This window comes from Monodelphis domestica, chromosome 2 (assembly GCF_027887165.1).
Source record: "Monodelphis domestica isolate mMonDom1 chromosome 2, mMonDom1.pri, whole genome shotgun sequence".
NCBI classification, from domain to species: Eukaryota; Metazoa; Chordata; class Mammalia; order Didelphimorphia; family Didelphidae; genus Monodelphis; species Monodelphis domestica.
This window is the reverse complement of record NC_077228.1, coordinates 131,566,189-131,593,195: the sequence shown is the minus strand read 5'-3', so window position 1 is coordinate 131,593,195 and position 27,007 is coordinate 131,566,189. Positions and strand designations below refer to the sequence as shown.

General features: G+C 36.3%; 1 long non-coding RNA gene across 1 annotated transcript; it reads left to right on the top strand.

Moving 5' to 3' along the window:
- Nucleotides 1–26,648, top strand: LOC103099276 (uncharacterized). Its single transcript, XR_461717.2, has 3 exons — nt 1–53; nt 19,375–19,622; nt 21,445–26,648. It is a non-coding gene; the product is annotated as an uncharacterized LOC103099276 (long non-coding RNA).
- The last annotated feature ends 359 nt before the right edge of the window (nt 26,649–27,007 follow it).

Below are 27,007 nucleotides of genomic sequence, written 5' to 3'. Positions count from 1 at the left end.
TTCTTCTTCCACTAGGCTGGACAACTTTAATGGAGTCCTGACCTGATCAGAAGGTGAATCAACCCCTCCCAACTTTCTTCTTTGACTTTGAAATCCTCCCTCCTATTACACAACTTAGAGACAGTCTTCTGTAAACTAAAATATCTAATTTATTTCTGGAAAGAAAAGATAGGGAGAGAGGGGGTAGAGGGCAAAGGGACCAAGGAGACCCTGCCAATAATTCCCTAATGGCTACTTTTAGATGGTGGGATCAAACTGTCTTTACAAAGAAAATATATTTCCCCTCGGGGAAATGGTGATCTAGGGTGATCTTCAGTACAGGGCAGAAACACTCTTCTTCAGCACAGTCAGGCAAAAAGGGTATTAGAAGAGAACACCCCCCTCCCCCGCTCTTCCCAGAGTCTTAGGTAAAAGAGAGTGACCAGAATCAGCTCTGGCCAACAGTTTCTGCTTTTAAATCTTCCATGAAATTCTCAATTCTCCCTTCCCCTGCTGGCTTCCTGAATGTTCCATTGCCTCTCCAGACTCATTTTTGTCAGTCTTTGCATGTCTCCCTTGTTCTTGGAAAATCCTTGTTTACAATTGTGAAGTGTTAAATGCCAAGATGATTTTTATTTCATCTTGAAATTTTTTGAGTTGGGAACTTGAAACTGTAGCCTGCTAACCTTCAACCTGTACATACAGATAAAACCAGCCAGTAATATTGGATGGAATCAGAAAATGTCAAAGCTAGATGGAACTCTGGAAAAACATCTAGATTAAACCCTTCATTTTCCTGATAAGAATACCAAAGCCTGGAGATATTGAATGTGTTGATAAAGGTAATATAGTCAATTTGTGATAGAACCTGGATTCAAATTCAGATCTTCTGATTTCAAGTCCACTATTTTTTAATTCCCAACTAAGCCAAACTGACATTTCAATGGATTGGTTCCTTGGATATTTTGACCTTGAGGCCACAACCAAGCAAGAAATAAAGAAGAATGCAAGTATCAACAGGATTAGACATTCACTATTCTCTTGATCTTATTACAGAATGTCTCACCCTGTTTTTCTCCCCTCCTTTCCTTCTCTACCAACTTAACAATACCTTTTGCCACCAAGTACATGCCAATGAGTATAAGTTCTAGTTCAGTGATATGACCATGTATTTCATGATGACATTTACTTCAATTTCTCATTTTACTCAATATTGTGCTGTTAACCATTATGAGCCATAAAATAACACATCGTTTTATATCTTTTTCGCCAAAGGCAATTTATTATTATTCCTGTGAAGATAATAAATTATTTCAAAATTGTCTAATGTTTCTTCCTTCCTTTTTTCTATTCTTCATTCCTCCCTCTCTTCCTTTCTTCCTTTCTCTCTTTTCCTTCTCTCTTTCTCTCTCTCTTCTTTCTTTCTCTTTTTCTCTTTTTTCTTTCTCTCTTCTTTCTTTATTCCTTCCTTCCTTCCTTCCTTCCTTCCTTCCTTCCTTCCTTCCTTCCTTCCTTCCTTCCTTCCTTCCTTCCTCTCTCTACCCCCTACCCTTCCTTCCTTTTTTTTCCTTCCTCCCTCTCTCCGTCCCTCCCTCCCTCCCTCCCTCCCTCCCTCCCTCTCTTTCTTCCTTTTTTAGTAACAATAAAAATATTTTGGGTGAGACTAATTATTATTTAGTTGTTGTTATCCAAAGGTAAAAGTTGAACACCACTGGGTGAAAACGTGGGCATTATTGCTTTATATCTTGGAGCAGAGTGACTGAGCACAAACACAGCAGAAGTTTGGCTTGGGAAAGGACACTCTTGGCTTGGGGCAATTGATATTGATTATAATGATCCTGAAGCAGTTAGCTCATGGATCTTTGTCACATTCATTTTTACTCCCTTCCCTTTCCAAAATTCCTTAGTGCCAGTGATAGGCTTTTCCAATGCATGCAGACTGGTTCCACTTTTGGAAGGACTTCAAAGAATAAAGAACACTGCCATCAGTTTCCCTTCCATCACTAGCTATACAAACAAGAAATATATTTGGAATGACTTAGAGTTTGGGGTATGATACTAAGTGCAATATCAATGTAAAAAAAGCAAATGAAGATTTCATGTAAGCCCTTAAGGAATTCTGTTATGGGCAGAAGAGTAGTACAGTGATTACTATGCTAAACTTAGGAAGATCCAAGTTCAAATTCCCCCTTAAATAATATCCTTTGGACCCTGGGTCAGCCAATTAACCTGCTTGTCTCAGTTTCCTCATCTATAATTGGGAAGAATGGTAGCACCTCCCTCACAAGGTTGCTAGCAGAATCAAATGAAATAACATGTCATATATGTTTTTCAAACCTTAAAGCACTTTTGAAATGCTACCTAAACAGATGCCAGACATTCCATTCTTCTTGCGAAATGCTGATGCCCATCCAATTCACAGTTATTCAAAGGCTGACTCTCCCAACATTTTTGGAGTTTGCTGGCTTCTGTCTCTTTTTACTTTTGCTGCCAGCCTGCTGGCCAGGAGCAAAGAAGGCCTAAGAAAAGATGGAGAATTAAATAAAGGCAGTCCTCAGCTACAAACAGCCTGTATTGTGTTTCCCTATAAGATAGTTGTTGGGAACTCACTCTGACTTTTCCAATAGAAGCAATAAAATTCATGGTGGCTAGGATTTTTAGTAAACTGGAAAAAAACAAAACAAAGCAAAACCTATTTAAGTGATAGAGTTCATAGAATTTCAGAGTTGGAAGGAACTTTAAAAAGTCATGTGGTCCATCTTATGCATAAAGTACAACTCCCCTCAACAATCTCCTTGAACAAATAAATTTATCATCATTCAGCTTCCTCCTGAATCCTTCTCATGATGGTATACCCACTACCTCCTTGGGGAGCTCATTAGCTTGTGGACCATACTAATTTAATAATTATTTTCCTTATAGTAAGCTGAATTCTCCCCCCTACCCCAATTAGCTTAAATTCATTGTGGCCAGTTCTGCCACCTGGGGCCAATCACAACAAATACAATTCCTTTCTGACTTTCAAATATTTGGGGTATTTAACATGCTTTTCTTATGGTTTTTCTTTTTCAGGCCAAATAACTCCAGTTCCTTTCATTGCTCCTTAGGATAATCAGATTATAGATTTATACCTAGAAGGAACTTTGGCAGACATCTAGGCCATCTAGCCCTTCATTTCATAGAGGCTGAGAGAGGTGAAGCAATTGGTCAGAGACCACATAGAGAGTAGCAGAATTAAGATTTGTATGACATAGTTTCACATCTCCTCATAACTCTCTTATGTTCGCATCCCATTTTGTCAATGTCCTTCCGAAAATGAACACCAAATTCTATTATCCTGGAGTAATTGGATCACTTATCACCTTGTTAATTCTGAACACTATATTTCTATTCATTCAGCCTAAGTTTGATCCAATTTTAATAATTATTATAATGATTAACAAATAATTTATTCTTCTGTATCACATTGCTAGAATATTAAGTTTGTGGTTTCCTGAAAAACCATGTTGAATGGTCCTTGATTGCCTTTTTTATATGAATCACCTTTCTGCCATCCTTTTTTAATTCTTCATGATTCTTTCCAGTGCTTTGGCTTTAACAATATTTATTGAATTGAATTTCATTTCATTCCACAAAGATCACAGACTAACTTCAGTTCAATGGCTACCTCTAAAAGCTCTTTTAGTATCCTAGGATGTAATTTATGAGGGATGGCAGGCTAGAACTCTTTTATTAATCAATCCATCATTCAACTACTATGTATTAGAGTCTACTATATATTAGTCATTGTGCTGGGTGCTGGGAATACAGTGACAAAAATGAAAGTCCTCAATTTTAAGGAGTTTATAACCTATCTGAATGTAATATGTACATATAAACATAAATATACATATTGACAAAATAAGAGCAAACTAGTTAGGGGGTAAGGATTAATAGCTCAGGGGATTCAAAAAGACTTTGTGTAGGAGGTTGAATTTGAGTTGAGTTTAGAAGGAAATCAGAGATTCTAAGAAGTAACAACATGAAGAGGGCATTTCAGGCAAGAATCTAGGCAAAAACATGGAAATGGACAATGGAATGTCACATGGGAAATATAAAGACATAGCTATTTTCACAAAAACTCCCATATTAAAGCCTTATTTTGATATTTCATCATATGAAATTGAATGCCTAAAGGTCTGCATAATTTCTTCTACTCCAAGTGTAATGGGCAGATCAGAACAATTTGTTCAAATGGCCATGAGGGTGACTGAGGCAGGAGCTTTGAATTACTTAGAGTTTGGTCAGACATGGAAGATTCCAAGTTCATCTACTACATCCCGGACCATCACTGGTCATCCTGACTTTAGCCTTGCCACTAGACTTTGACAACTCTGGATAAACCAGGCAGATAACTTCATGCAACTCAGCCTTTTTTAAATCTGATTTATGGACAAGTCAAGGCATCTCCCAGTGATGCCATTTGAAAAGGAAGGACAAACAAAAATTCTACTAAGTTGTAAAGGGTTTGATAACTAGTCAAGAGAAGTCTGAGGTCTCTGAACTAGTCCAAGTGTGGAGAGGCTCATCACCAAATGTTTGGGCACCCTGTGATGATATATATGAGTTGCTGTGATAAATATATATATATGTTTATATATATAAATATATATATAAACATATATATATATATTTATCACAGCAACTCATGAAATCATCTACAAAATTATGAATGGATTTCAATCTGTGATCTGCACTAGCAGAGGAAGTACTCTGACAAATTCACAACTCAAGAATCAGAGGTATTTTTGAACCAATCAAGTAACATATTTTCTCCTCCTTGCCTCTGATATCTTGAATTTCAGATCCCTTCTTTTCCTTAATGATTTTTGTGTTAGCCTTTCCAATCTGAACATCTTCTATTTGATAATATTTTAAACATATTGTTCTACTCATTGTATTGTATAACATAATCATTGCATGTGTAAGAAGGAAATTTACCTTTCCTCCTTTCAAGTACGATTACTGGCGTGAGCCTGAGTGAATTTGGCTCAGAAGCAGGGACAGAATGGCAGCCGGAAAAAGGCAGCAATAGAATCAAGGGATCACCCCCTTTGTGATATCCCCTGCACTGCCCCTGGGACTGCCTCACCTGGGCAGTGCAGGCAAAATAGAAAGCCATATTTGGCTCCCAAGACATGACGTGTTAGAGTTAGTGGGTGGAGATAAACTGAGGCAGGAGGGGATTTTGCTCTCTTCTCTTCCTTGTTTGTTGCTGACTGGTCTTCCTTGCCAGCATGGTTTGGGGGCCCTAATGGTGCCTGCAGAATAGCAACCTAAATGGAATAATAAGGAAAGTGTCTTTTATATCTCTCTCCTATTTTTCTATCTTTTCCCCCTATTACTTTTGATTAGTAAAATTATTAATTTATAGCCAGTCTCATAATTTTCATTCTTACACATTTAATAGCATTTTGTGGCAAATCGTATTCCAAGTTTCTACATGAGGCCTCAGGAACAAATCTCTTCCAGCTTTAATGAATCCAGGGACTCTTCTAACTATAAACCAAAGGTGGTGGATAACTTCTGCAACTTCATTTAGGGAACTATATTAGGGTTTTGATATAAGAAGAAAGGAATATGGGTGTTCACAGCCTTCTGCTCATGTCAGCGGGAGTTCTTTCATGGTGAAAGATGGTGGCCATCTTGGTGGCCATGCATTTTCTTCTTCTCATCCCAAGGAATGACACCTATGGATATCTAAGAGAGACAATCTTAACCCCGTTGAGGAGCTGAAAGATTTAGGTATTTAAGCTTCCTAGAAATCCCTTTTATTTTTATATTGCTTAAACATCTTTAAATCTTTTTTCCCCATTCTCTTTCCACAAGTGGGAGTCATCTTTTGCTAGGGTCTCAGGCTAATGAAATGAGTAGATGAAATCCAGAAACCAATATTAAAATACACCCTGAGACCTTTATTGATCCCCCTAATGCTAGTGCTTTTCTTTTGCTGATTTATCCTGTATATATCTTGTTAGTACATAGTTGTTTTCATGCTGTCTTCCTCATTAGATTGTAAGCTTCTTGAGGCAGGGACTAATTTTGCTTTTCTTTGTATCCCTAGTTTTTGGTATATTCTCTAGCACATAGTAGACACTTGAATGTTGACTTGACAAGGTGAAGCATGGTTGAGTGTAGTCAGTTCAGAACTTGGAGTCATGAAGACTTGAGCTCAAATCTTACCTCTGACACTTGTTAGCATGCTATAGCCACTATTACTATAAATCTCAGTTTCCAATTTAAAGATGGATATGATATTACTAGCTGTACTTATCTCACAGGGTTGTTCTGGGGCTCAAAGAAGATAATGCATGCAAAGTGTCCAGTGAACTTTAAAACATTATATGAGAATTTGTTATTATTACCAGCTGTGTGAAAATAGGTAAATAATTTGATCTCTCTGAGTCTTAGTTTCCTCATTTATAAAACTAAGGACAATATTTGCACTCACCTCATGAGGTTGTTGTGAGCAAAGCAATTTGTAAGGGTAAGTTGTTGAAATAATAATAACAATAATGATAATGATGATTGTTGACTCTCACTAATATGATGACCATAGACAAATCATCTCATGTCTTTCTGGGCCTCTAGTGTTTTCCCTACTTAGAAAAAAGGAAATGCTACTGCAGAGAGGTGTAAAAACAAAATTAGGTAATAAACATGAAAGCATTTTGACATTTCAGGAGGGAAGGTGTCTATTTAGATAAATGCAGGTTGCCATTATCATCTCTGTCAGGAAAGTGGGAGGTTTCATTCATAAAGGTGAGGGAAAGGAATATTTTGTGGGCAAAAAGAGACAGCTTGCTTTCAAACAAGAAGCTGGGATGTACCCTGCCATTGACACTGACCCTGCAGGATGGGTACAGGGAAGCCCATAATTGAAACATCATGGTTAGATAAGAAAGTTTGGGCATAGTCATACCAGTTGACTAGAAATTGTCACTATATCACTTAGAAATGGGGATGATCTGGCATGAGTATTCCTGTGAAGGCATAGAAGGGTGGAGAATGGTAGATATGTATTCAAGGTGTTGCTTAACCAAGAATCTAGGCTGTCTGCCCAAGAAAATGTTCCTTCTCTTTTCATCGACTCAACTTCTGTGTTGTATTAAAAAATGCGAAAATTCATCTTATAACATGATTGTATTATATTATAGCTCAGCAACTTCTAATGTTTTCATCTCTTCTTATTTTAGTGCCCTTTCCTTTTTCAGTGCTGTTATCATTGATAATAATGGAAATAGCTAACATGTATATAGGACTTATTTTTGTGCCAGCCCCTGTTCTAAGCACTTTTGATGTTGTTCAGTCATTTCAGTTGTATCTGACTTTTTTAGCCCATTTGGGATTTTTTTTTTTGGTAATTGTCATTTCCTTCTTTGGCTCATTTTGCATTTTGATGTTTTTGTGGTAAAGATACTGGAGTATTTACAATTTCCTTTTCCAATTCATTTTGTGGATGAAGAAACTGAGGCAAATAGGCTTAAGTGACTTGCTGAGGGTCACACAGTAAGTGTCTGAGGCTGAGTTTGAATTCTTGTCTTTTTGCTTCTAGGCCTGATGTTCCATCCCCTGTACTACCTCTCTGACCCCATGAGCATAGATGTACCATGACACAGGAGTTGAGCTATGGATGCCCTTTCTTGATCAACCTGAATAAGATGGTGAAGGGAACACAAACACCTCAAGAGCTCTGGGATCTTATGCAGGATTAGAATGTAAGCTCTGAGGAGACCCTAAACAGTATTTTCTACTTCATGAGTCCTCTTGGGTGCATAGTCCATCTCCTTGCCTTAGAAGAAATATTTTCTTAGGCTAATAGACTAATGTTGGAAGGGATAGCCAAGAATAGTTTACACAGTCCTATCATTTTACATGTGGAGAAACTTAGGTCTGAGTAGCTAAAAGAACTGTCCAAGGTCACATTGGTAATTAAGTGTCAGAGGCATAGTAGGAACCCAGGCCATCTGACTCCAAAGCCAATAATATTTCTATACTGTCCCATAAAATATGAACAAGATTTCTTGATTCATTTTGAAGTATTTAGTGAGTAGACACAATGAAGAAAATAAACATTTTTAAGAACTTAACTATGTTCTAGGCACTGTGCAGAGTGCTTTATTAATATCTCATTTGATCCTCCCAACAATCCTGTGAGGAAGGTGTTATTGTATATATATGTGAGTGTATATATATGTATGTATATATATACATATATATTTATATATAATCTCAAATTAAAAAGGATAGAAGTCATCAAAGAATCACAGAATCTCACAAATCTCACAAAGGAATATTCATTTCCCTCCTGCCCTGTCCTGATCTGTGAATTAAAAAAAATCATGTCCCTATTGCTTTTTTTATCCTAGTACTTCTCTTAGCACCTTGGAACTTGTCACCCTTAAACATCCTATCATCACTGTCATCTGCTTACCATGGACTACCTCTCCACAAGAACTTTTTTCCACCATTGAACTACTTTTGGAGGCCCCATTTCATGAAGGGTCTCAGGCTGACCTTCCTTCATTCCCCACCCAGCCTAATTAGAACAAGTTTAATCCAAGGATCCAGAATGATCCACTTGCTATTTTATATTGTTGTTGTCATCTTTACTATTGCTGTTGATCACCATGTATATAGTGCTTTAAGATTTGCAAAGTGTTTTACATACATTATCTTATTTGAGATACATAAGTCATCTCTTGGCTTCCTAGCTTTCTCCTTACCAGCTCTCTTCTACCTTGGACCATTGACCACATCCTTGAGGATTTAGTCTTTTCATCTCTAGCTTTCATGTCCTGATTTCATCTGGATCATTATAGCAGGTGTAGTGAGGAATTTAGGATATTGATTAAAATAAGATATTTGATGAAAAAAAATCTCTGAGGGGGCAGGTAAGGCAGAGTGTTGGGTGGGAGACCAAAACTTAGAAGGAGGAACACAGGAAAATCTTCTGACAATTGGTGAGGTCCTCTCACTGACTGACAAACTAAGACCTTGCTCTGTGCTGGTGAGAGGGAAGAGAGAACGCTAAAAACCGTCTTAAGAGGTTTTCTACTTTCCTGACTGAGAGAAGTCATCTCTAAGAAGTAGCTGGTAGATCTGTTTTGCTGGAGAACAGTTTGAAGAAAGAAAGACTGAAAGCTGTTTGCCTGGACTCTGGGCCATACCAGGGTTACCTTATTGTCAGTTAGCAGATGCATCTTGGCTTGACTGAATCTTTATGTACTTGGAGATATCTTTATCAAATTAAGTTAATTGAATAAGGATTAAGTTAGATTATAGTTAGATAGAGTTTTGGAGTTTTTAGTAAGTGCTAGGCAGTTTTAGTGTAGCTGGAAGAACTGAAGGCTTTGTCGTGAGACAAACATAGAAGGTGGGTGGATATAGTTTCCTATTAGTGTTAAGACTTTCCTTATTATTAATCCTATTTATATCTTTTAATTATAAATAAATAGATTTTTATGAATTTATAGTCTCCAAGTAAAGTACATACTGGTCTGATGGAGGGAAGTCACTCCTGATTTTACTTCTGAGGGGAGAACTGAAAGATATGTTTGGGAACATCAAAGTATCTTACCACAGCCTCCTCTTCACAACAACACAGATAATCTCAATACTTCACAGTCCAGGCTGTTTTCTGTCTTATTTTACTTTTCTTTTTAGTCATTTCCTTTCCATCTGACTTGTTGCCACCCTTCTCATTGCTTCCCTTTTCAGTTCTATAACCATAAATGAGATCAATACTTCCATTTCTTCTAGAAAGGGCATTGTTTAAACATCCAATATTGTTCTACTCTTTGTGACCTCATAGACTATAATTAGCCATGGTTTGTTTGGGTTTTTTTTTTTTTTGCAAGGATATTGGAATAGTTTGCCATTTTCTTATCTGAGAAAGGGTATGTCTTTCCATATCAAAAGATCATCCCCATATCTGTTACCTCCCCCTTTAGAATGTAAGCTTTAGGGGAAGGGATTGTTTTTATCTTTTCATCTGCATTTTTAGCATACAGCACAGTGTTTGCCAAATGGCAAGCTCTAAATAATTGAATTCATTTATTTCATCCTAAAAATTATCAATGATAATTATTATAGTTATTATTGTCCCCTTTTTACAGATAGAGTAACTAGAACTGAGAGGGGTTAGATGCTATCCCTAAACTCAATGTCAGTTGGATTTTGAGTTTAAGACTAATCACTGGGCTAATGGCATCTCTTTATTTCAAGGATTCTCCAAGTTGGAGAAATTGGGGGGAAATATTTCCTCTTCAGGCAGTCTGGCAAATAGGAAATTCATTTACCTCTATTGGAGGCTCTTCTATCAAGGACCCAGTAAGTTATTCCTTGACTTTCTCCTCTTGAGACTAAATATCCTCAACCTGTTTAATCCCTTGTCTTTTTCTCCCCATGTTTCATATTTTTGTGTCATTTCTATTAAAAATACCCTAAGTACATCACTGCCGAGGTCCACGTGAGCTGTTACCACAGTCACAGTCCTTTTTTGGGGGGGAATGCAACAACTTTATTGAAAGAAAAGTGCAGTGAAATTACTCAAAAGCTTGAAAGAATCTTGAGGGAATTAGACACCTCCCCTCAAGCGCAGGACCAAGTGCAGGCTGGATTCTTTTTGGATGTTGTAGTCAAGGCAAGGTTCAATGAATTCTAAGAAATTCTTTGCCTAGGGGACCTGTGAAAGCCCCTTGGTCAAAGCTTGTGGGTACTGAGACAGTGGAGGGAAGAGGTGAGTTTTCCAAGCTCTAAATCCTTAAGTCAAACAATAATGGAGAATATGCTATCTGTTAAGCTTCTCAGAGTAACACATGACTAGGAACTTATCTGTCACTGTGTGTTGGTACCGAGTTGAGAAAAGTATTACTAGGAAATCTGCCTTTTATAAAGGATGAGGCTTTGAGTAGAAGTAAAGACAGACTAAGTTTTGACAAATCCACTATTCCAGAATGGAAAAAAAGGGAACATCAGAATATATCTTCCTGAGCTCTCAAATCTTCTGTTCTATTTTGCAAGAGAGATTCAAGCACCCCATGGATAGACCTCTTAGATGTCTTCCTTTCTTTAAGTTATCTTAGTAGTTGTCCTTAACTTTTAGATGAACTCATCTTGCCTCATCCTTTAGCTAATAAGAGTCTTTCGGGAAGGGATGACATCTTCTATTACCTCATTATATCTTTGCAGATTCGATGATAATGAATAGTATTTGTATAGGTAGCTGGGTGGCCTAGGAGATTGAGCACCAGACCTGGAATCAGGAAGTCCTGAGTTCAAATTTGACCTCAGACATTTATTGACTGTGTGACACTGAGCACTTAACTCTCTTTGCCCCAGTTCCCTAATGTCAGATAAGGATTTTAATAGCAACTCTTTCCAAGGACTTTTGTAAGGATCAAATGAAATCATGATTGTATAATGAGATTAGCATAGTGACTGGCACATTATAAGCATGCTATTAATATTATTATTAACTTTTAGTGAATGCTGTATTCAATGTTCATGCATGAAGTGGACAGTTATTATACTGACAAGATAACTTATATTTGATTGATTGTTAGAGCTGGAAGAGGCAAACAGGTATGATAGTATAACCTTAGTGACCATCTAGTCCAATATTGTTTGGTAGATGAGTAAGTGATGGTGAGAGAGATGAAACAATTAGACAAAGTCCCATATTTGATGATGGCTGAGCCAGACGTCAAATCTAGGTCTTTGGACTTTCAGTTGAGTGTTCTTTCTAATACAACATATCTTCTGGTATAATGGGAAGTGTGTTGGACTTGGAGTTAGGAAGGCTTAGGTTCAAATGTCATCTCAGGATCTTACTGTGTGACCCCAGAAAACTCATATAATCTTTGTCAGTATCAGTTTCTTCAACTATAAAAAAGAGATAATTTGCTGCTCTCGTTTAGTCATTTTAGTTCTATCTGACTTTTCATGACCCCATTTTGGGTTTTCTTGGAAATGATATCTTAGTGGTTTGCTATTTCCTTCTACAGCTCATTTTACAGATGAGGAAACTGATGTGAATACAGTTAAGTAACTTGCCGAGGATCATACAGCAAGTGAATTTTGGGGGTCGATTTTGAACTCAGGTCTTCCTGACTCTAAGCTCAGTGTTCCGCCTATTGTGACATCTAACTGCCCCCAAACTGAGATAATAATGCAGCCAAATCATTCTGGCTTGCGTGACCCTCACTTTTACATTGATTATTTAAGCTCAACTGTTGCAGATTTGAGTAATGTAAGGGTCATGATTCTTGCCCTAAAAGAATCTTGCATCTGTTTGGAGAGATAGAATAAAAATGATGAATAATATTTTAAGGTTTAAAAAGGGCTTTCCATTATAAAATCACACTTTTTCTTGGCAATAATTCTATGAAATAGATGGATGCAGTTATCCCTGTTTTACACAAGAGGAAACTGAGGTGAGATGTTAGGTGACTTGGCCAGTGTCACACAGCTAGCATGCATAATTCCATGCTCTTCTGTTTTTCAAGTCCAGAATTCCATCTACTACCTCAAACTTAGGAAACTAATCAATAAAACATTTATTAAGTGTCTATTATGTACCTGGCACTGTGCTAGATGCTAGGAATTTAAAGGCAAAAATTAAATTCAATGCATTTGAAGAAATTACTTCCTACTGGAGGAGGCAATATGTACAATTATAAGTATATACAGAATAAATACAGATAACTGGAGCATAGGAATAGTAGTAAGGATGTAGGACATTTTTATGCAATAGTATTTTGGTAAGTTTTTTTTTTAATATATTTTATTTGATCATTTCCAAGCATTATTCGTTAAAGACATAGATCATTTTCTTTTCCTCCTCCCCACCCCCCATAGCCGACGCGTAAGTCCACTGGGCATTAGATGTTTTCTTGATTTGAACCCATTGCTTTGTTGATAGTATTTGCATTAGAGTGTTCATTTAGAGTCTCTCCTCTGTCATGTCCCCTCAACCTCTGTATTCAGGCAGTTGCTTTTCCTCGGTGTTTCCACTCCCATAGTTTATCCTTTGCTTATGAATGGTGTTTTTTTCTCCTGGATCCCTGCAAGTTGTTCAGGGACATTACACCACCATTTATGGAGAAGTCCATTACGTTCGATTATACCACAGTGTATTAGTCTCTGTGTACAATGTTCTCCTGGTTCTGCTCCTCTCGCTCTGCATCACTTCCTGGAGGTTGTTCCAGTCTCCATGGAACTTCTCCACTTTATTATTCCTTTTAGCACAATAGTATTCCATCACCAACATATACCACAGTTTGTTTAACCATTCCCCAATTGATGGGCATCCCCTTGTTTTCCAGTTTTTGGCCACCACAAAGAGCGCAGCTATGAATATTTTTGTACAAGTCTTTTTGTCCATTATCTCTTTGGGGTAGTATTTTGGTAAGTTTTTAACACATTCAGCTCTCCAGAAAAATATATTTAAGTGTGATTGCATGTATATAATCACACCCATATACACCCACAGATGAGTATTGAGTTGTGGTGTGAGAGAATATTTTTGAGAGTCCCTTGAACAACAAGGGGATCAAATCAGTCAATAATTAAAGAAAGTAATTAAGACTATTCTTTGGAAGGACAAAGACTGAAGCTGGAGCTTAAATGCTTTGGCTATATAATGAGAAGACAGGACTCATTGGAAAAGATCTTGATTTGGGAAATAATGAAGGCAAAAAGAGAAGGGGATGGCAGAGGATGATAGATAGATAGAGTCATGCAAGCAATGAGCCTGAGCTTGGATAGACTTTGGCAGATAGTGGAGGACAAAGGGGCCTGGTATCGTATGGTCAATAGGGCACAAAGAACTGGACAGGGCTAAAATGACCAAATAGCAACAATACATTTTTTTTTAGTTTTTAAAACATTATTTCATTTGGTCATTTTCATACTTTGTTCATTGGAAACAGATCATTTTCTTTTCCTCCCCACCAAGCCCCACCACCCCTTCCCTAGCCGACGCGTGATTCATCTGGGTATCACATGTGTCCTTGCTCTGAACCCATTTCCTTGTTGTTGATATTTGCATTAGGGCACTCAGCAACAATACATTTTATTAAGTGTTCTGGCAGGATTTGCACTTCGGGCTATTTGACTTCAAGTTTAGGACTGTATCCACTATCTCAGAGGTTCTCAAATGGTGATCAAGGATTTCCTGAAGGCCCTTGAGATCCCTTCAGGTTGTCCACAGGGTAAAAACTAGTGTATAATAATACTAAGACATTTTAATTTCTACTATGATTATTATTGATAGGAATAACCCACATATTGATAAGTTTAATCCACATCAATAAAAGTTCTTTTGGAGGGGGTGTCCTCAATAATTTTTAAGAATGTCAGAGCATCCTTAGACCAAGAAGATTGAGAATGAATGTATCCTGCTCTGCTGTCTAATTTTTATCAGTGCTCCTCAGAGCTCCCAGGGTAGCTAAAACCCTGGGCTCTTTTTTATCCCCACTATATCCTGTTCACTCCACTCTGAATTGGATAAGCCCTCATGAGAAGAAAGAATGACTAAGACTGATATTGAGCTGTACCATTGCTGGGACAAAGGCAAGGCTATGTTCAACCTATGAAATAATTTCTCCCAAGCAAACCTCATTGCATTCTCCACATGGCTGACATAGTTGAATGGCTAGGCCAGTGCTATAGTTTATGGAAGAAATAAATTAAAGAATGGTATGCTTCAATGATGCATTCAGAGTCTGCTAGTTCTTCCTGTAGCAGTGGATAGTTGTTTTCATCATGAGCCCCTTAAAGTTGTCCTGGACTCTTGCATTGCTTGATAATAGTTGTCATTCACAGTTGATCATCATATATTATTGCTGTTATTTTATTCATTTTCCTGGTTCTGCTAATTTTACTTTGCATTACTTCGTGTTAAGTCTTTCCAGTTTTTTTTGTCCACCCTGTTTGTCATTTCTTATGGCACAATAGTATTTCATTACAATCATATACTACAATTTGTTCAGCTATTCCCCAAATGATGGACAGTCTTTCAGTTTCCAATTCTTTGCCACCACAAAATCGATGCCAAAAATATTTTTGTATAAGTAGATCCTTTTCTCTTTCCTTTGATCTCCTTGGGATACAGAACTAGTAGTGGTATTGCTAGGTCAGAGGGGACACAGTTTGTTGGCCCTTTAGGCATCCATGTACTTGTCTTTAACCAATTTGGAAGATCACTGCCATTTGTAATTCTGATAATGGTTTTAATTAAGTTTTTAGTTGGTGAGGCCAGTGGAAGCAATTACAAATTAATTCCACAGCAGCATGGTGTCTAAGAGGTGACATGGTAGACATGAACCTGTTTTCCACTTTGAGCCCTATCACCTGAATTCTTAAAGAAATGGATCAGGACACATTTGTCTAAGTTAGAGAAAGACAGCTGAAAATCATCCAATGTTTGCAAAGGGCTCTATTGTGGAAGGCATCCGTTATTCTATCTGTTAGCCATTGGTAGGAACCAGGTGACACATGAGCACAGTTTTCAAAACTAAACAGTTTTAGAGGGCTGAAGGTGATTCAGTTTTGACTTTGCAAAATGAGAACCCATGAAAATAAAAGATGAATGTGTATACAGGTTACCTGGATCAAATATTTGCAGAGAACTTTGCTTTGAGGAAGTGTTAAATCAATGAGAATTGGGTCTTTCTATTTCTCAGCCTTCCTTTTTTGATTTGAAAACAGTGCAGGCCAATGAGAAAGATTTGTCTCCTCATTTCCAACTTGTTCCTCTCTCTCTCTCTCTCTCTCTCTCTCTCTCTCTCTCTCTCTCTCTCTCTCTCTCTCTCTCTCTCTCTCTCTCTCTCTTTCTCTCTCTCACTTTTTTTTGGGGGGGGTTTAAAAACTTTTTATTATTGAATTGCCAGTAATACAAATATTCCAAAAATATAAACAGACACTTAATGGTGTCAAACATTTCAAGTTTTGGAATAATCTCTGCCTCTCTCTCTCTCTCTGTCTCTGTCTCTCTGTCTCTGTCTCTGTCTCTGTCTCTGTCTCTGTCTCTGTCTCTCTCTCTCTCTCTCTCTCTCTCTCTCTCTCTCTTTCCCCATATCCCTCTTCATCTCTCTCTCTCTCCATTTCTCTCAGTTCTCTTTCACAAGTCTTCTAGAAGAAAGAACAACTACTCTATAGTCAGAAGTTTGAAATTTTATCTCTGATACTTAATAACTGTATGACACTGGGAAAGTCACAACTTCCAAGGGCTTTGGTTTTCCAATCTCTTAAATAATGGATTTGGATTATCTAGCCTCTGAGGTCCCCTTTAGCTTTCACTCTCTGATTCCATGTCTTTCCATCTCTAAATTCTGACAGCAATTAGCAGTTCCTTGATTAGGTTTGAAAATGGGTTCAGTGAATATACAGTATCCTCACCTGCAGAAGAAGACTAAGCCCTGGACTTCTTTTGGTTGGTGATAGAAGATAGAAAAAGCTAATGATTTATAATTTAAAAAGAATAGGTCTAGACCAAGTTCTTTCAGGATACTAAAAGATGGAAAACAATTAGTGCAAAGATGAAAGTGTTGGGAGCCCTGTGATCTGAGCCCATCTTTAACATTCATCATGGATACACTTACCAAATCCCACAGATTTACTTGTCATTCCTCATTCACACACAAATCTTTCAGTGGAGGAGTAACAGCCTATGCCCTATGACATGAATCATTGGGAAGCCAGAGGCATTCATCTCAACACATTCATTAACCTTTCAATTTTGCTGAAATAGTAGAAGCTATAGGAAGATATATCAGGGCTTCTTGAAAGGTACGTTCAGATAGAGAATAATTATAATAATAGTAGTAATAATGATAGTTCACAATTATAAAATGGAAGGAATACCTAGATGGCTCAGTGGATAGATACTAAAGCCAGGGGATGGAGGTCCTAGATTCAGTTTTGGTCTTCTATACTTTATAGTCATGGGACTCTAGGCAAGTCACTTAACCCTAGTTGCCTAGCCCTTACCTCTCTTCTGCCTTGGAATTGATACTGAGTATTGATTCTAAAACAGAATGTAAGGGTTTAAAAAAATATAAAATGGTCTGACATTTGCCAGTTGTTATTCTTATACTGCCAAATGTTAATAGGACATCTCCATTATAAAAGATATATCAGTACCTTAAAATCAGTCCTAGATTTGGAGTCAGGAAGACCTGGGTTCAAATCCTTAGGCATTTACTTGTGTGAGCCTAGAAAAGTGATTGAACCTTGATGAAGCTCAGTTTTCTTTTATTTAAAGTCAGATAATCAAAGCACCTATCTCACAGTATTATTGTGAGGTTCAAATATGTAATGAACATAGCAAACCCCTAATTTTCTCATCTCCTATGTCTATATCAAACCAGGGTCTAGGCTTTATCATTTCCATCTGCACAAACATCTTTTAATATTATTACTCTCTCTGGGTTTACACAACTATTACCACAATTCAGACCCTCATTGCCTCTTGCCTGGCTCCCTTGCAAAAGGCTCCCAATTTGTCTCCCTATTTCTAAATTGTTCTCTCCAAGTCATCCTTTGCTTGTTTACTATGAAGTAATATTCCTAAGGTATGTCTGACCATCTCACTCTCCTGCTCAAACATATTTAGTGACCATTGAACAACTCACTATTTAAATAACTTGGTTGAGTTGTGATCCCTCCTTATTTTGACTTCTTAAAGCCTTTTGTTTCTTGCTAGGGTCAGTTCAGATGTCATGTACCCTGTTCCCCACATTGTCTATATTGAAATTACTTTACATTTATTTATAATCGAGAGGTGAATAATTTGATGAAATCATAGGTTAAGAGGAAAAGTACAACTCATATATCCTAGCCCTTTGCAGGAAGAACAGTAAGAATCCCTCTGACTGATCCCCAATGACTAGGGATACTTATAAGATATTGAAAACTGATAATCAAGGGGAACAATTTTAGGAGTCTATTAATTTGTTAGAGACATGCTTTCTTTTTTCTTTTTATTTTCTTTTTTTAATTCTTTTTTTTTTATAATTTACCCTCAATTATAAGCAAAAACAGTTTCCAACATTTTAAAAAGAATTTTGAATCTTGAATTCTCTCCCTCCCTCTCCTCATTTGAATTTTTTCTTTTTGATTATTTGCAATATTTTCTCCTTAATCTATGAGTTCTGAAATTTGGCTATGATGTTCCTGAAAGGGATCCTTTTGGACTCTCTTTCAGAAGGTGATCAGTGGATTCTTTCCATTTCTTTTTTATCCTCTGGTTCTAGAATTTCAGGGCAGTTTCCCTTGAAAATTTCTTGATAGATATCTAAGCTTTATTATTTTTTATTATGGCTCTGAAGTAGTTAAATAATTCTGAAACTATCTCTCCTGGATTTATTTTCCAGATAAGATTTTCCAATGAGAAATTTTATACTTTCTTCTGTCTTTTAATTCTTTTGACACAGATCATTTCTTGATGTCTCATGGAGTCATTAACTTCTGTTTGCCCAATTCTAATTTTTAAGCATGATTTTCTTGAATGAGCGTGTGTGCTTCTATTTCCATTTGGTCAATTCTACTTTGTAATGAGTTCTTTTTTCCTCAGTGAATTTTTGTACCTTTTTTCCATATAGTCAAATATTCTTTTTAAGAAATTCTTCTCCTCACTAATGTTTTTGAATATCTCTTTCCATTTGTCAAATTCTGTTTTTCTTTTCAAGAAATTCTTCTCTTCAGTGGATTTTTGTGCCCTTAAAAAAAAAAAAACTAATTGGCCTATTCTGATTTTTAATGTATTCATTTCTTCCTTATTTTTCTGTGCCTCCTTTACCAAGCTATTGAATTATTTTTCGTGATTTTCCTGTCTTGCTCTTATTTCTTTTCCCAATTTTTCCTCTATTTCTATTATTTGATTTTTTAAAACTCTTTTGAGTTTCTCCATTCTTGATGGACTTGAAAGCAATTCCTATTTTTCTTGAAAGCTTTGCATTTAACAGTATATATTGTTGTTGTCCTTGTTGTCTTCTTCTGCATTTGTGTTTTGGTCTTTCCTGTCACCAAAATAACTTTCATTGCTGAATGTCTTTTGTGTGTGTGTGTGTGTGTGTGTGTGTGTGTGTGTGTGTGTGCTCACTTTCCAGTTGATTCCTCTTCTTGTAATTAAAAAACAATTATGATAGTTGCACCCTGTAACTGTAGTAAAATGAACATGGTTAAAGCATCAGGTTCTTTGTGCAACTGCCTTCAGAGCTATCTCTGGAAATCTATTTGCTTTTAGTTCTTCCAAGGTGGTATGATGTAAGGACAGGTGTGTTTAATAATCTCTAGACTTGTACTCTGGTCTTCGAATAACCACAAGCATTCTTTTCCACCTTGTAACAGTGACCAGGTTTCCCTGCTTCCACAAGAGCTCATATATGCTAGTGATCCTCCTTGTCCTGAGACCCTGAAGAAGGAATATGATCTGGATCTGTGTATGGGCAATGGGACAAGAGTCGTGCACCCACAACCAACAATGGAACTCCTGTAATCACCTTCTGAGCAGTCAACTGATCCCTCCCTACCATTTGTACTGAGAGCTCAGAATGGCTTTGCAGCTGATTCAGCTACCCCCAGGACCTGTTGCCATGGTAAGATCTGCCTTGGTGTTTTGATTTGTGTTCTAATTCCTTCCTGGTCCATTAGATCTTTTATATTGGCCTTGTAAATTATTTTGGATTGAAAAAATTATTTCACCCAATTTTTTTTGTAGATTATGCTGCTCTAGAAGTTGTTTTAGGCATTGTAGTTTTTTTGGAGGGTAATTTGGTAGTGATCAGATGGGTCTATGTATATTCTCTGCCATCTTGGTTCTATCATCTCTGTTTCTTTTTACAGAGGTTTTTCCTCTCTAGAACTTCCAAAACTGAGTGCAGTACTGAGGAGAATAGATTAACTCTCTCCTTTCCACTCATAATGTATGAACATAAAATGGAAACTTTGTAGAAGAATTATTTGCCTAGGAGAGTCTGAGGGGAGGTGGGAATGGGTAGAAGAGTTTCTGGTTCTTATGGTTGAACTTGAGAATTCTCACATTCTGGAGAACACCTGAATTTGGAAGTCAAGCTTGAGCCTTCCAGAGAAAGATTTCCTTACCCATGAGTTTCTTGTAGAAAGAGCAGAGGATTTCTCTGAAATTGAAGGACTAAAACTATGCCACACAGGGACAAGAAATCTGGTCCTTGTCAAACCTCTGTGACATTACTTTGAGTTACTTGGACACTGAAGGTCTGAGGTGAATGGGGCATTTTAAAATTTAACTGCCTTACAAAGTATCTTTGCCTTTTATGGGTGATCTTATGTACTATTTGAACACTTTGTAATTTTTTGTTTGTTTATGGGTCCCTTGCTTATTATGTACTTTTTGAGGAAGAGGAAATGTGACTGTCTTACATCTGATATTTATATTATACACTTAAGGCCTATGCAAAAGTAGGGACACTGTTATCCATATTTGTATAAACCCTGTCATATCTCGGTTTTTGAGTCATCATTGTTCATTTTTATAGACAATAAGGAAAATTGATTCTCCTCTCATCCCCATTTTCATGTTCTTAAAGGTATCTCTGGTTACCAGGGATCAATAAGAATTCCTTATTTCCCCTCAGAAAAAGGTTAAGGTACATGGGTTCCTTCATGGGAGGGGTCTTTGTCCTATAAACTCATCCAATTGTTTGGAAGGAATCATCAAACTGATAGATGGAACAGTAAATAAAGTATTAGACCTGGAATCAGGAAGGCCTGAATTCTAATCTGGCTTGACTCTTACTTAGCCCAGCATCATCTTGGGCAGGTAATTTATCTATGTCTCAATTTTCTTATCTAAAAAATTAAAAAAATCATAGAACTCATCTCCAAGGATTATTGTGAGAATCAAATGAGTTTATATGTAAAGTACCTTGCAAACCTTAAGACATTATATAAGTGCTAGTTGTAATTTTTATAACAATTATTCCATAATCAAAGTATATATGTGCCATTCTGGGTACTTGTAACAATATCTATCCTGAGTGGAATTCCTGACCTTTTAGGTCTGAAATATTTCTTATGTCATTGTATCCCTAGAACCTAACACAATACTGTATTTATATATTGTAGGTGCTTAATAAATGTTGGCTCATTTAAATTAAACTGAACAACTCATTTAAAGAAGTTATTCACACTTTTTGAAGAGCAAACCAGATATTAGAAAAATTAAGTGATTTGTTCAAGATCACACACACCACTAAATATCAGAACTAGGCCTCAAAATTTTTCTGACTACTTCCAGTGATCTTTGTCATCTAAAGCCCCTTACCTGACTATCTTTTATCACATTCCAGATGGGTAAATGGTGGGAAACTGGTTTAAGTCATATGAACAGCATTTAAAATTAACTATTTAATTAAAAAAAAACTTTACCTTCTTTCTTAGAATCTCTAGTAAGGACTTCTGAGGGTGGAGCCAAGATGGTGGAGTAATCCAGAATAGCATTGTGCCACCACAAGAATCATCTTTGACCAAGATTAAAATATCACCACAAAAGGAATACAGGAGTGAAAGAACCAACAAGGAGACAGAATGAAACAACTTTTAAGAAAAGAAAAACCCAAAGGGTAGACAAAGAACATCTGGGGCACTGTAGTAAGCGAAGAGCAGGACCAGCAAGAAGCTGTAGCAAGGATGGACAAAGCAAGCCACACTCCCACACCCCACATCTTCTGTCCGAGGTTCAGAATCTATCCCTAAGCCAACATCCAGAACCTGAGATCCTGCCTGGGCAAATAGTGGTACAGGCCAACCCATACAATTGAACTGAAAAACAAATAAGAAAGAAGTAAGGGAAGAGAATGAGATGCTAGAAAAATTAGTTAATAGATATCTGGAAAAAACTGAACAGGGATAAAAAGGAATATACCTTCTCAACAGTATATGGTACATATACAAAGATTGGCCATGTAATAGGGAATAGAAATATTGCAAACAAATGTAGAAAAGCAGAAATAATAAATGCCACTTTTTCATATCATAATGTGATAAAAATTATACTTAACAAGGGTCCATGGAAAGGCAAATTCAAAATTAATTGGAGACTAAATTATCTAATTCTTTGAAACTGGTGGGTCAAAACAGAAATCATAGAAATAATTATGAACTTCATTATGGAGAATGACAATGAGGAGAGAGCATATCAAAATCTATGGGATATAGCCAAAGCAGTACTCAGGGGAAAATTTATATCTCTGAGAGCCTTTATCAACAAAATGGAGAGGGAAAAGATCAATGAATTGGACTTGCAAATTAAAAAATTAAAAAAAGAACAAATTAAAAATCCTCAGATTAAAAACTAAATTGGAAATCCTAAAAATTAAAGGAGAACTTAATAAAATTGAAAGTAAAGGAACTATTGAACTAATTAACAAGAATAGGAGCTTTTTCTTTGAAAAAACAAACAACAAATAAAATAAAGTACTGGTTAATAAAAAAAGAAAGAAGAGAAACAAATTAACAGTATCAAAGATAAAAAGGGTGATCTCAACTCTAATGAAGAGGAAAGTAAGGCAATTATTAAGAACTATTTTGCTCATTTATGTGGAAATAAATATGACAATCTAGGTGAAATGGGTGAATATTTACAAAAATATAAGTTGCTTACATTAACAAAAGAGGAATTAGAATACTTAAATAACCCCATATCAGAAAAAGAAATTGAACAATCCATCAAGGAACTTCCTAAGAAAAAAATCCCCAGGGCCAGATGGATTCAGAAATGAATTCTATCAAACATTTAATGAACAACTAATCCCAATAATATACAAATTATTTGATCAAATAAGCAAAGCAGTCATCTTACCAAATTCTATTTATGACATAAATATAGTATTGATTCCAAAGTCAGGCAGACAAAAAACAGAGAAATAAAACTACAGACCAATCTCCTTAATAAACATAGATGCAAAAATCTTAAATAAAATACTAACAAAAAGACTACAGCGAGTTATGTAAAGGGTGAAATTATGGTTGAGACTGAAAAAAAAAAATCTAAATTTAAGTGGTCGCCAAGGGAAATCCCAAATAATAAAATACCCAAGTCAGCTGCCAAATTTTATGGTGATTTAATTGATAGTGGAGAAGATTAAGAAGAAGAAGGAGTATATTTTTTTCTCTCCCTCTCCCCCTGCCTGATTAGTATCGGGTGGGGAGATCAGGAGATAAAGGAGTAAGGGTTTGGAGTATGTAGGAGGAAGGAATCAGCCTGACCTCCAAAGGGGTTCAGCTAAGATGCCCAAACCTGAAATCAGCTCTAGGGCAAAACTCACCATCCAACACTCCAAGATGTCGGAATGCTTAGTATGCTGCCAGTCAGAGTCAACTCTCCAGGGAAAGAGGAAGGGCCAGGAAGTGTTGTGTCTTATATGGATGTTTTTACATCATTTTTCTGCATCTCATCTATACCAATGAGGACTTAGCTTGACTTAGGATAGCCCAGAGGTCTGTCCTTTTTTTTGCACATGTCTGTTGAAGGCCATCTCCTCAGATAATTAAATCTTGAGTTTGATGTAGACCTTCAAAATCTTGTTAAACTGAGTAGGGTGGAGAATGTAGAGTTTCCAAGACCTGGTTCTGTTATTCCAAGTATCTCCATTGTTACTGATCATGAAATAGCTAAATCACATCTTCTAATGAATGGTCTGGTTACAGTGGAATAGTTTTGAAATTCACAGTTATCACAAGGATTATCCACTATGACCAGGTGGAATTTATACCAGGAATGCAAGGATGTTTTAATATTAGGAAAACCATCAATATAGTTGAGTGTATCAATAATCAAACCAACAGAAATCACATGATTATCTCAATAGATGCAGAAAAAGCCTTTGACAAAATACAACACCCATTCCTATTGAAAACATTAGAAAGTATAGGAATAGAAGGGCCATTCCTCAAAATAATAAATAGTATATATTTTAAACTCTCAACAAGCATCATCTACAATGGAGGTAAGTTAGAAGCCTTTCCAATAAGATCAGTAGTGAAGCAAGAATGCCCATTATCATCTCTATTATTTAGCATTGTACCAGAAACATTAGCAGTAGCAATTAGAGAAGAAAAAGAAATCAAAGGGATTAAAGTAGGCAATGAGGAGACTAAACTATGACTCTTTGCATGTGATATGATGTTCTACTTAAAGAATCCCAGAAAATCATCTCAAAGGCTAGTGTAAAAAATTAACAACTTTAGCAAAGTTGCAGGGTACAAGATAAACCCACATAAATCATCAGCAATTCTGTATATTTCCAATAAAACTCATCAACAGGAGTTAGAAAGAGAAACTCCATTCAGAATCACCCTAGACCATATAAAATATTTAGAAATCTATCTACCAAGGCAAACATAGGAATTGTACAAATAGAACTACAAAACACTTTTCACACACTTAAGACTAGATCTAAATAATTGGGAAGAATTAATTGCTCATGGGTAGGATGAGCTAATATAATAAAAACAACAATTCTACCCAAATTGATCTACTTATTCAGTGCCAACCCTATCAAACTACCAAAAAACTTATTTTTATAGAATTAGAAAAAAATACAACAAAGTTTATCTGGAAGAAAAAATAGCAAGAATATCAAGAGAAATAAAGAAAAAAAATGTGAAGGATGGGGCCTAGTAGTACCAGATCTTAAACTGTACTAAAAAGCAGTGGTTATCAAAACAATATGGTACTGGCTAAGAGACAGAAGGGTGTATCAGTGGAATAATCTAGGATTATATGATCTCAAGTAAACTAGTGTTTGATAAACCTAAAGATCCTAGTTTCTGGGACAAGAACTTGCTATTTGACAAAAACTCTTGAAAAATTGGAAAACAGTATGGAAAAAAATTAGGTTTAGATCAACATCTCGTACCCTATATATACCAAGATAAATCCAAAATGGATAAATGACATATATAAAGAGGGAAATTATAAGTAAATTAGGTGAATATAACCTAGTATACCTTTCAAGTCTGTGGGAAAGGAAGGAATTTGACCAAGCAAGAGGTAGAGAACATTACAAAATGTAAAATGAATTTCTTTGATTATAACAAATTAAAAAGGTTTTGTACAAACAAAACAAATGCAACTAAATTAGAAGGAAAGCAACAAACTGGGGAAAAATTTATAACAAAACTCTCTGACAAAGGTTTAATTTCCCAAATATGTAAGGAACTAAGTCAAATTTACAAAAAATCAAGCCATTCTCCACTCAACAAATGGTCAAGGGACATGAATAGGCAGTTTTCATATGAAATCAGAACTATCAATAAGCATATGAAAAATTGTTCTAAATTCCTCCTGATTAGAGAAATGCAAATAAAAACAACTCTGAGGTACTACCTTATACCTGGTAGACTGACCAATATGGCAGCAAAGGAAAGTGATAAATGTTAGAAAACATGTGACAAAATTTGGACATTGATACACTGCTGGTGGAGTTGTGAATTGGTCCAACCATTCTGGAGGGCAATTTGGAATTATGCCTAAAGGGCTTTAAAAGACTGCCTGCCCTTTGATCCAGCCACACCACTGCTGAGTTTGTGCCCCAAAGAGATAATAAGGAAAAAGACTTGCACAAAAATATTTATAGCTACACTCTTTGTTGTGGCAAAAAAATTGGAAAATGAGGGTGTGTCCATCGATTGGGAAATGGCTGAACAAATTGTGGTATATTTTGGTGATGGAATATTATTGTGTTGAAAGCAATAATGAACTGAAGGAATTCCATGTGAACTGGAAAGACCTCCAGGAAGTGATGCAGAACAAAAGGAACAGAACCAGGAGAACATTGTACACAGAGACTGGTACACTGTGGCACAATCGAATGTAATGGATTTCTCTACTAGCAGCAATGCTAGGACAATCCTAGGACAATCCAGAGGAATTTATGAGAAAGAACACTATTCACATCCAGAGAAAGAACTGCAGAAATGCAGAAGAAAAACATACGATTAATCACATGTTTCAATGGAGATATGATTGGGGTTTGGGTATTAAAAGATCACTCTACTGCAAATATGAATAACACAGAAATAGGTCTTGAACATGTATAACCCAGTGGAATTGCTTGTCAGATCCAATGTAGGGAGGGAATTGGGGGGAATCATGAATCATGTAACTATGGGAAAATATTCTAAATAAATTTTAAAAAGAATATTAAGTGCTGGTCCTAAGGCAGAAGAGTGGTTAGGGCTAGGCAATTAGGATTAAATCACTTGCCCAGGGTCACACAGTTAGAAATTATCCTAACGTCAGATTTGAATCTAGCACCTCCTGTCTCCAGGCCTGGCTCTCTAGGCACTGAGCCAACTAGCTACCCCATTTATTTTCGTTCAGAATTTAAAAAATTGAATTTTGAATGGAGAATCCATATAGCATAGTGGATAGATAGATAATCCTAGAGTCAGAAAGATTTAGTTTGAAATTTTGCCTGTAAAACATACTGACTATGTGATCCTGGCTATGTCACTTAATATTTAAGTGCCCCATGCAACACTTAGTCTATCAGTCAGTCAATAAACACTTATCAAGTACATTCTATGTCCTAGACAATGTATTAAGCCCTGGGGATGCAAAGAAAGGCTATAAGTTAAATAATCACCAATTTTAATTAGTAGAATTGAGTTCTCATTGGGAATTCTCTATACCAATGAAATTTATATATATATATATATACATATATATATGTATGTATATATGTGTGTGTGTGTATATATATATATTGTTTTAAAATCACCTTGATTTTCAAATGCATCCCTCCATTCTCAACTATGTGCTGAGTCTTATTTTAAAACAAAGATTGAAAAAGAAAAAACAAAAAGCAAAGTAATTCAGCAAAATTAACTGATATATCAAATATATCTGAGGGTAGGGGCAACATTCTGCCCCATGGTCCCTTCCCCTACCTCTTTCTCTGCTCTGTTCCTTCTTAGAAGTAAACAATCCTTAAAGAAC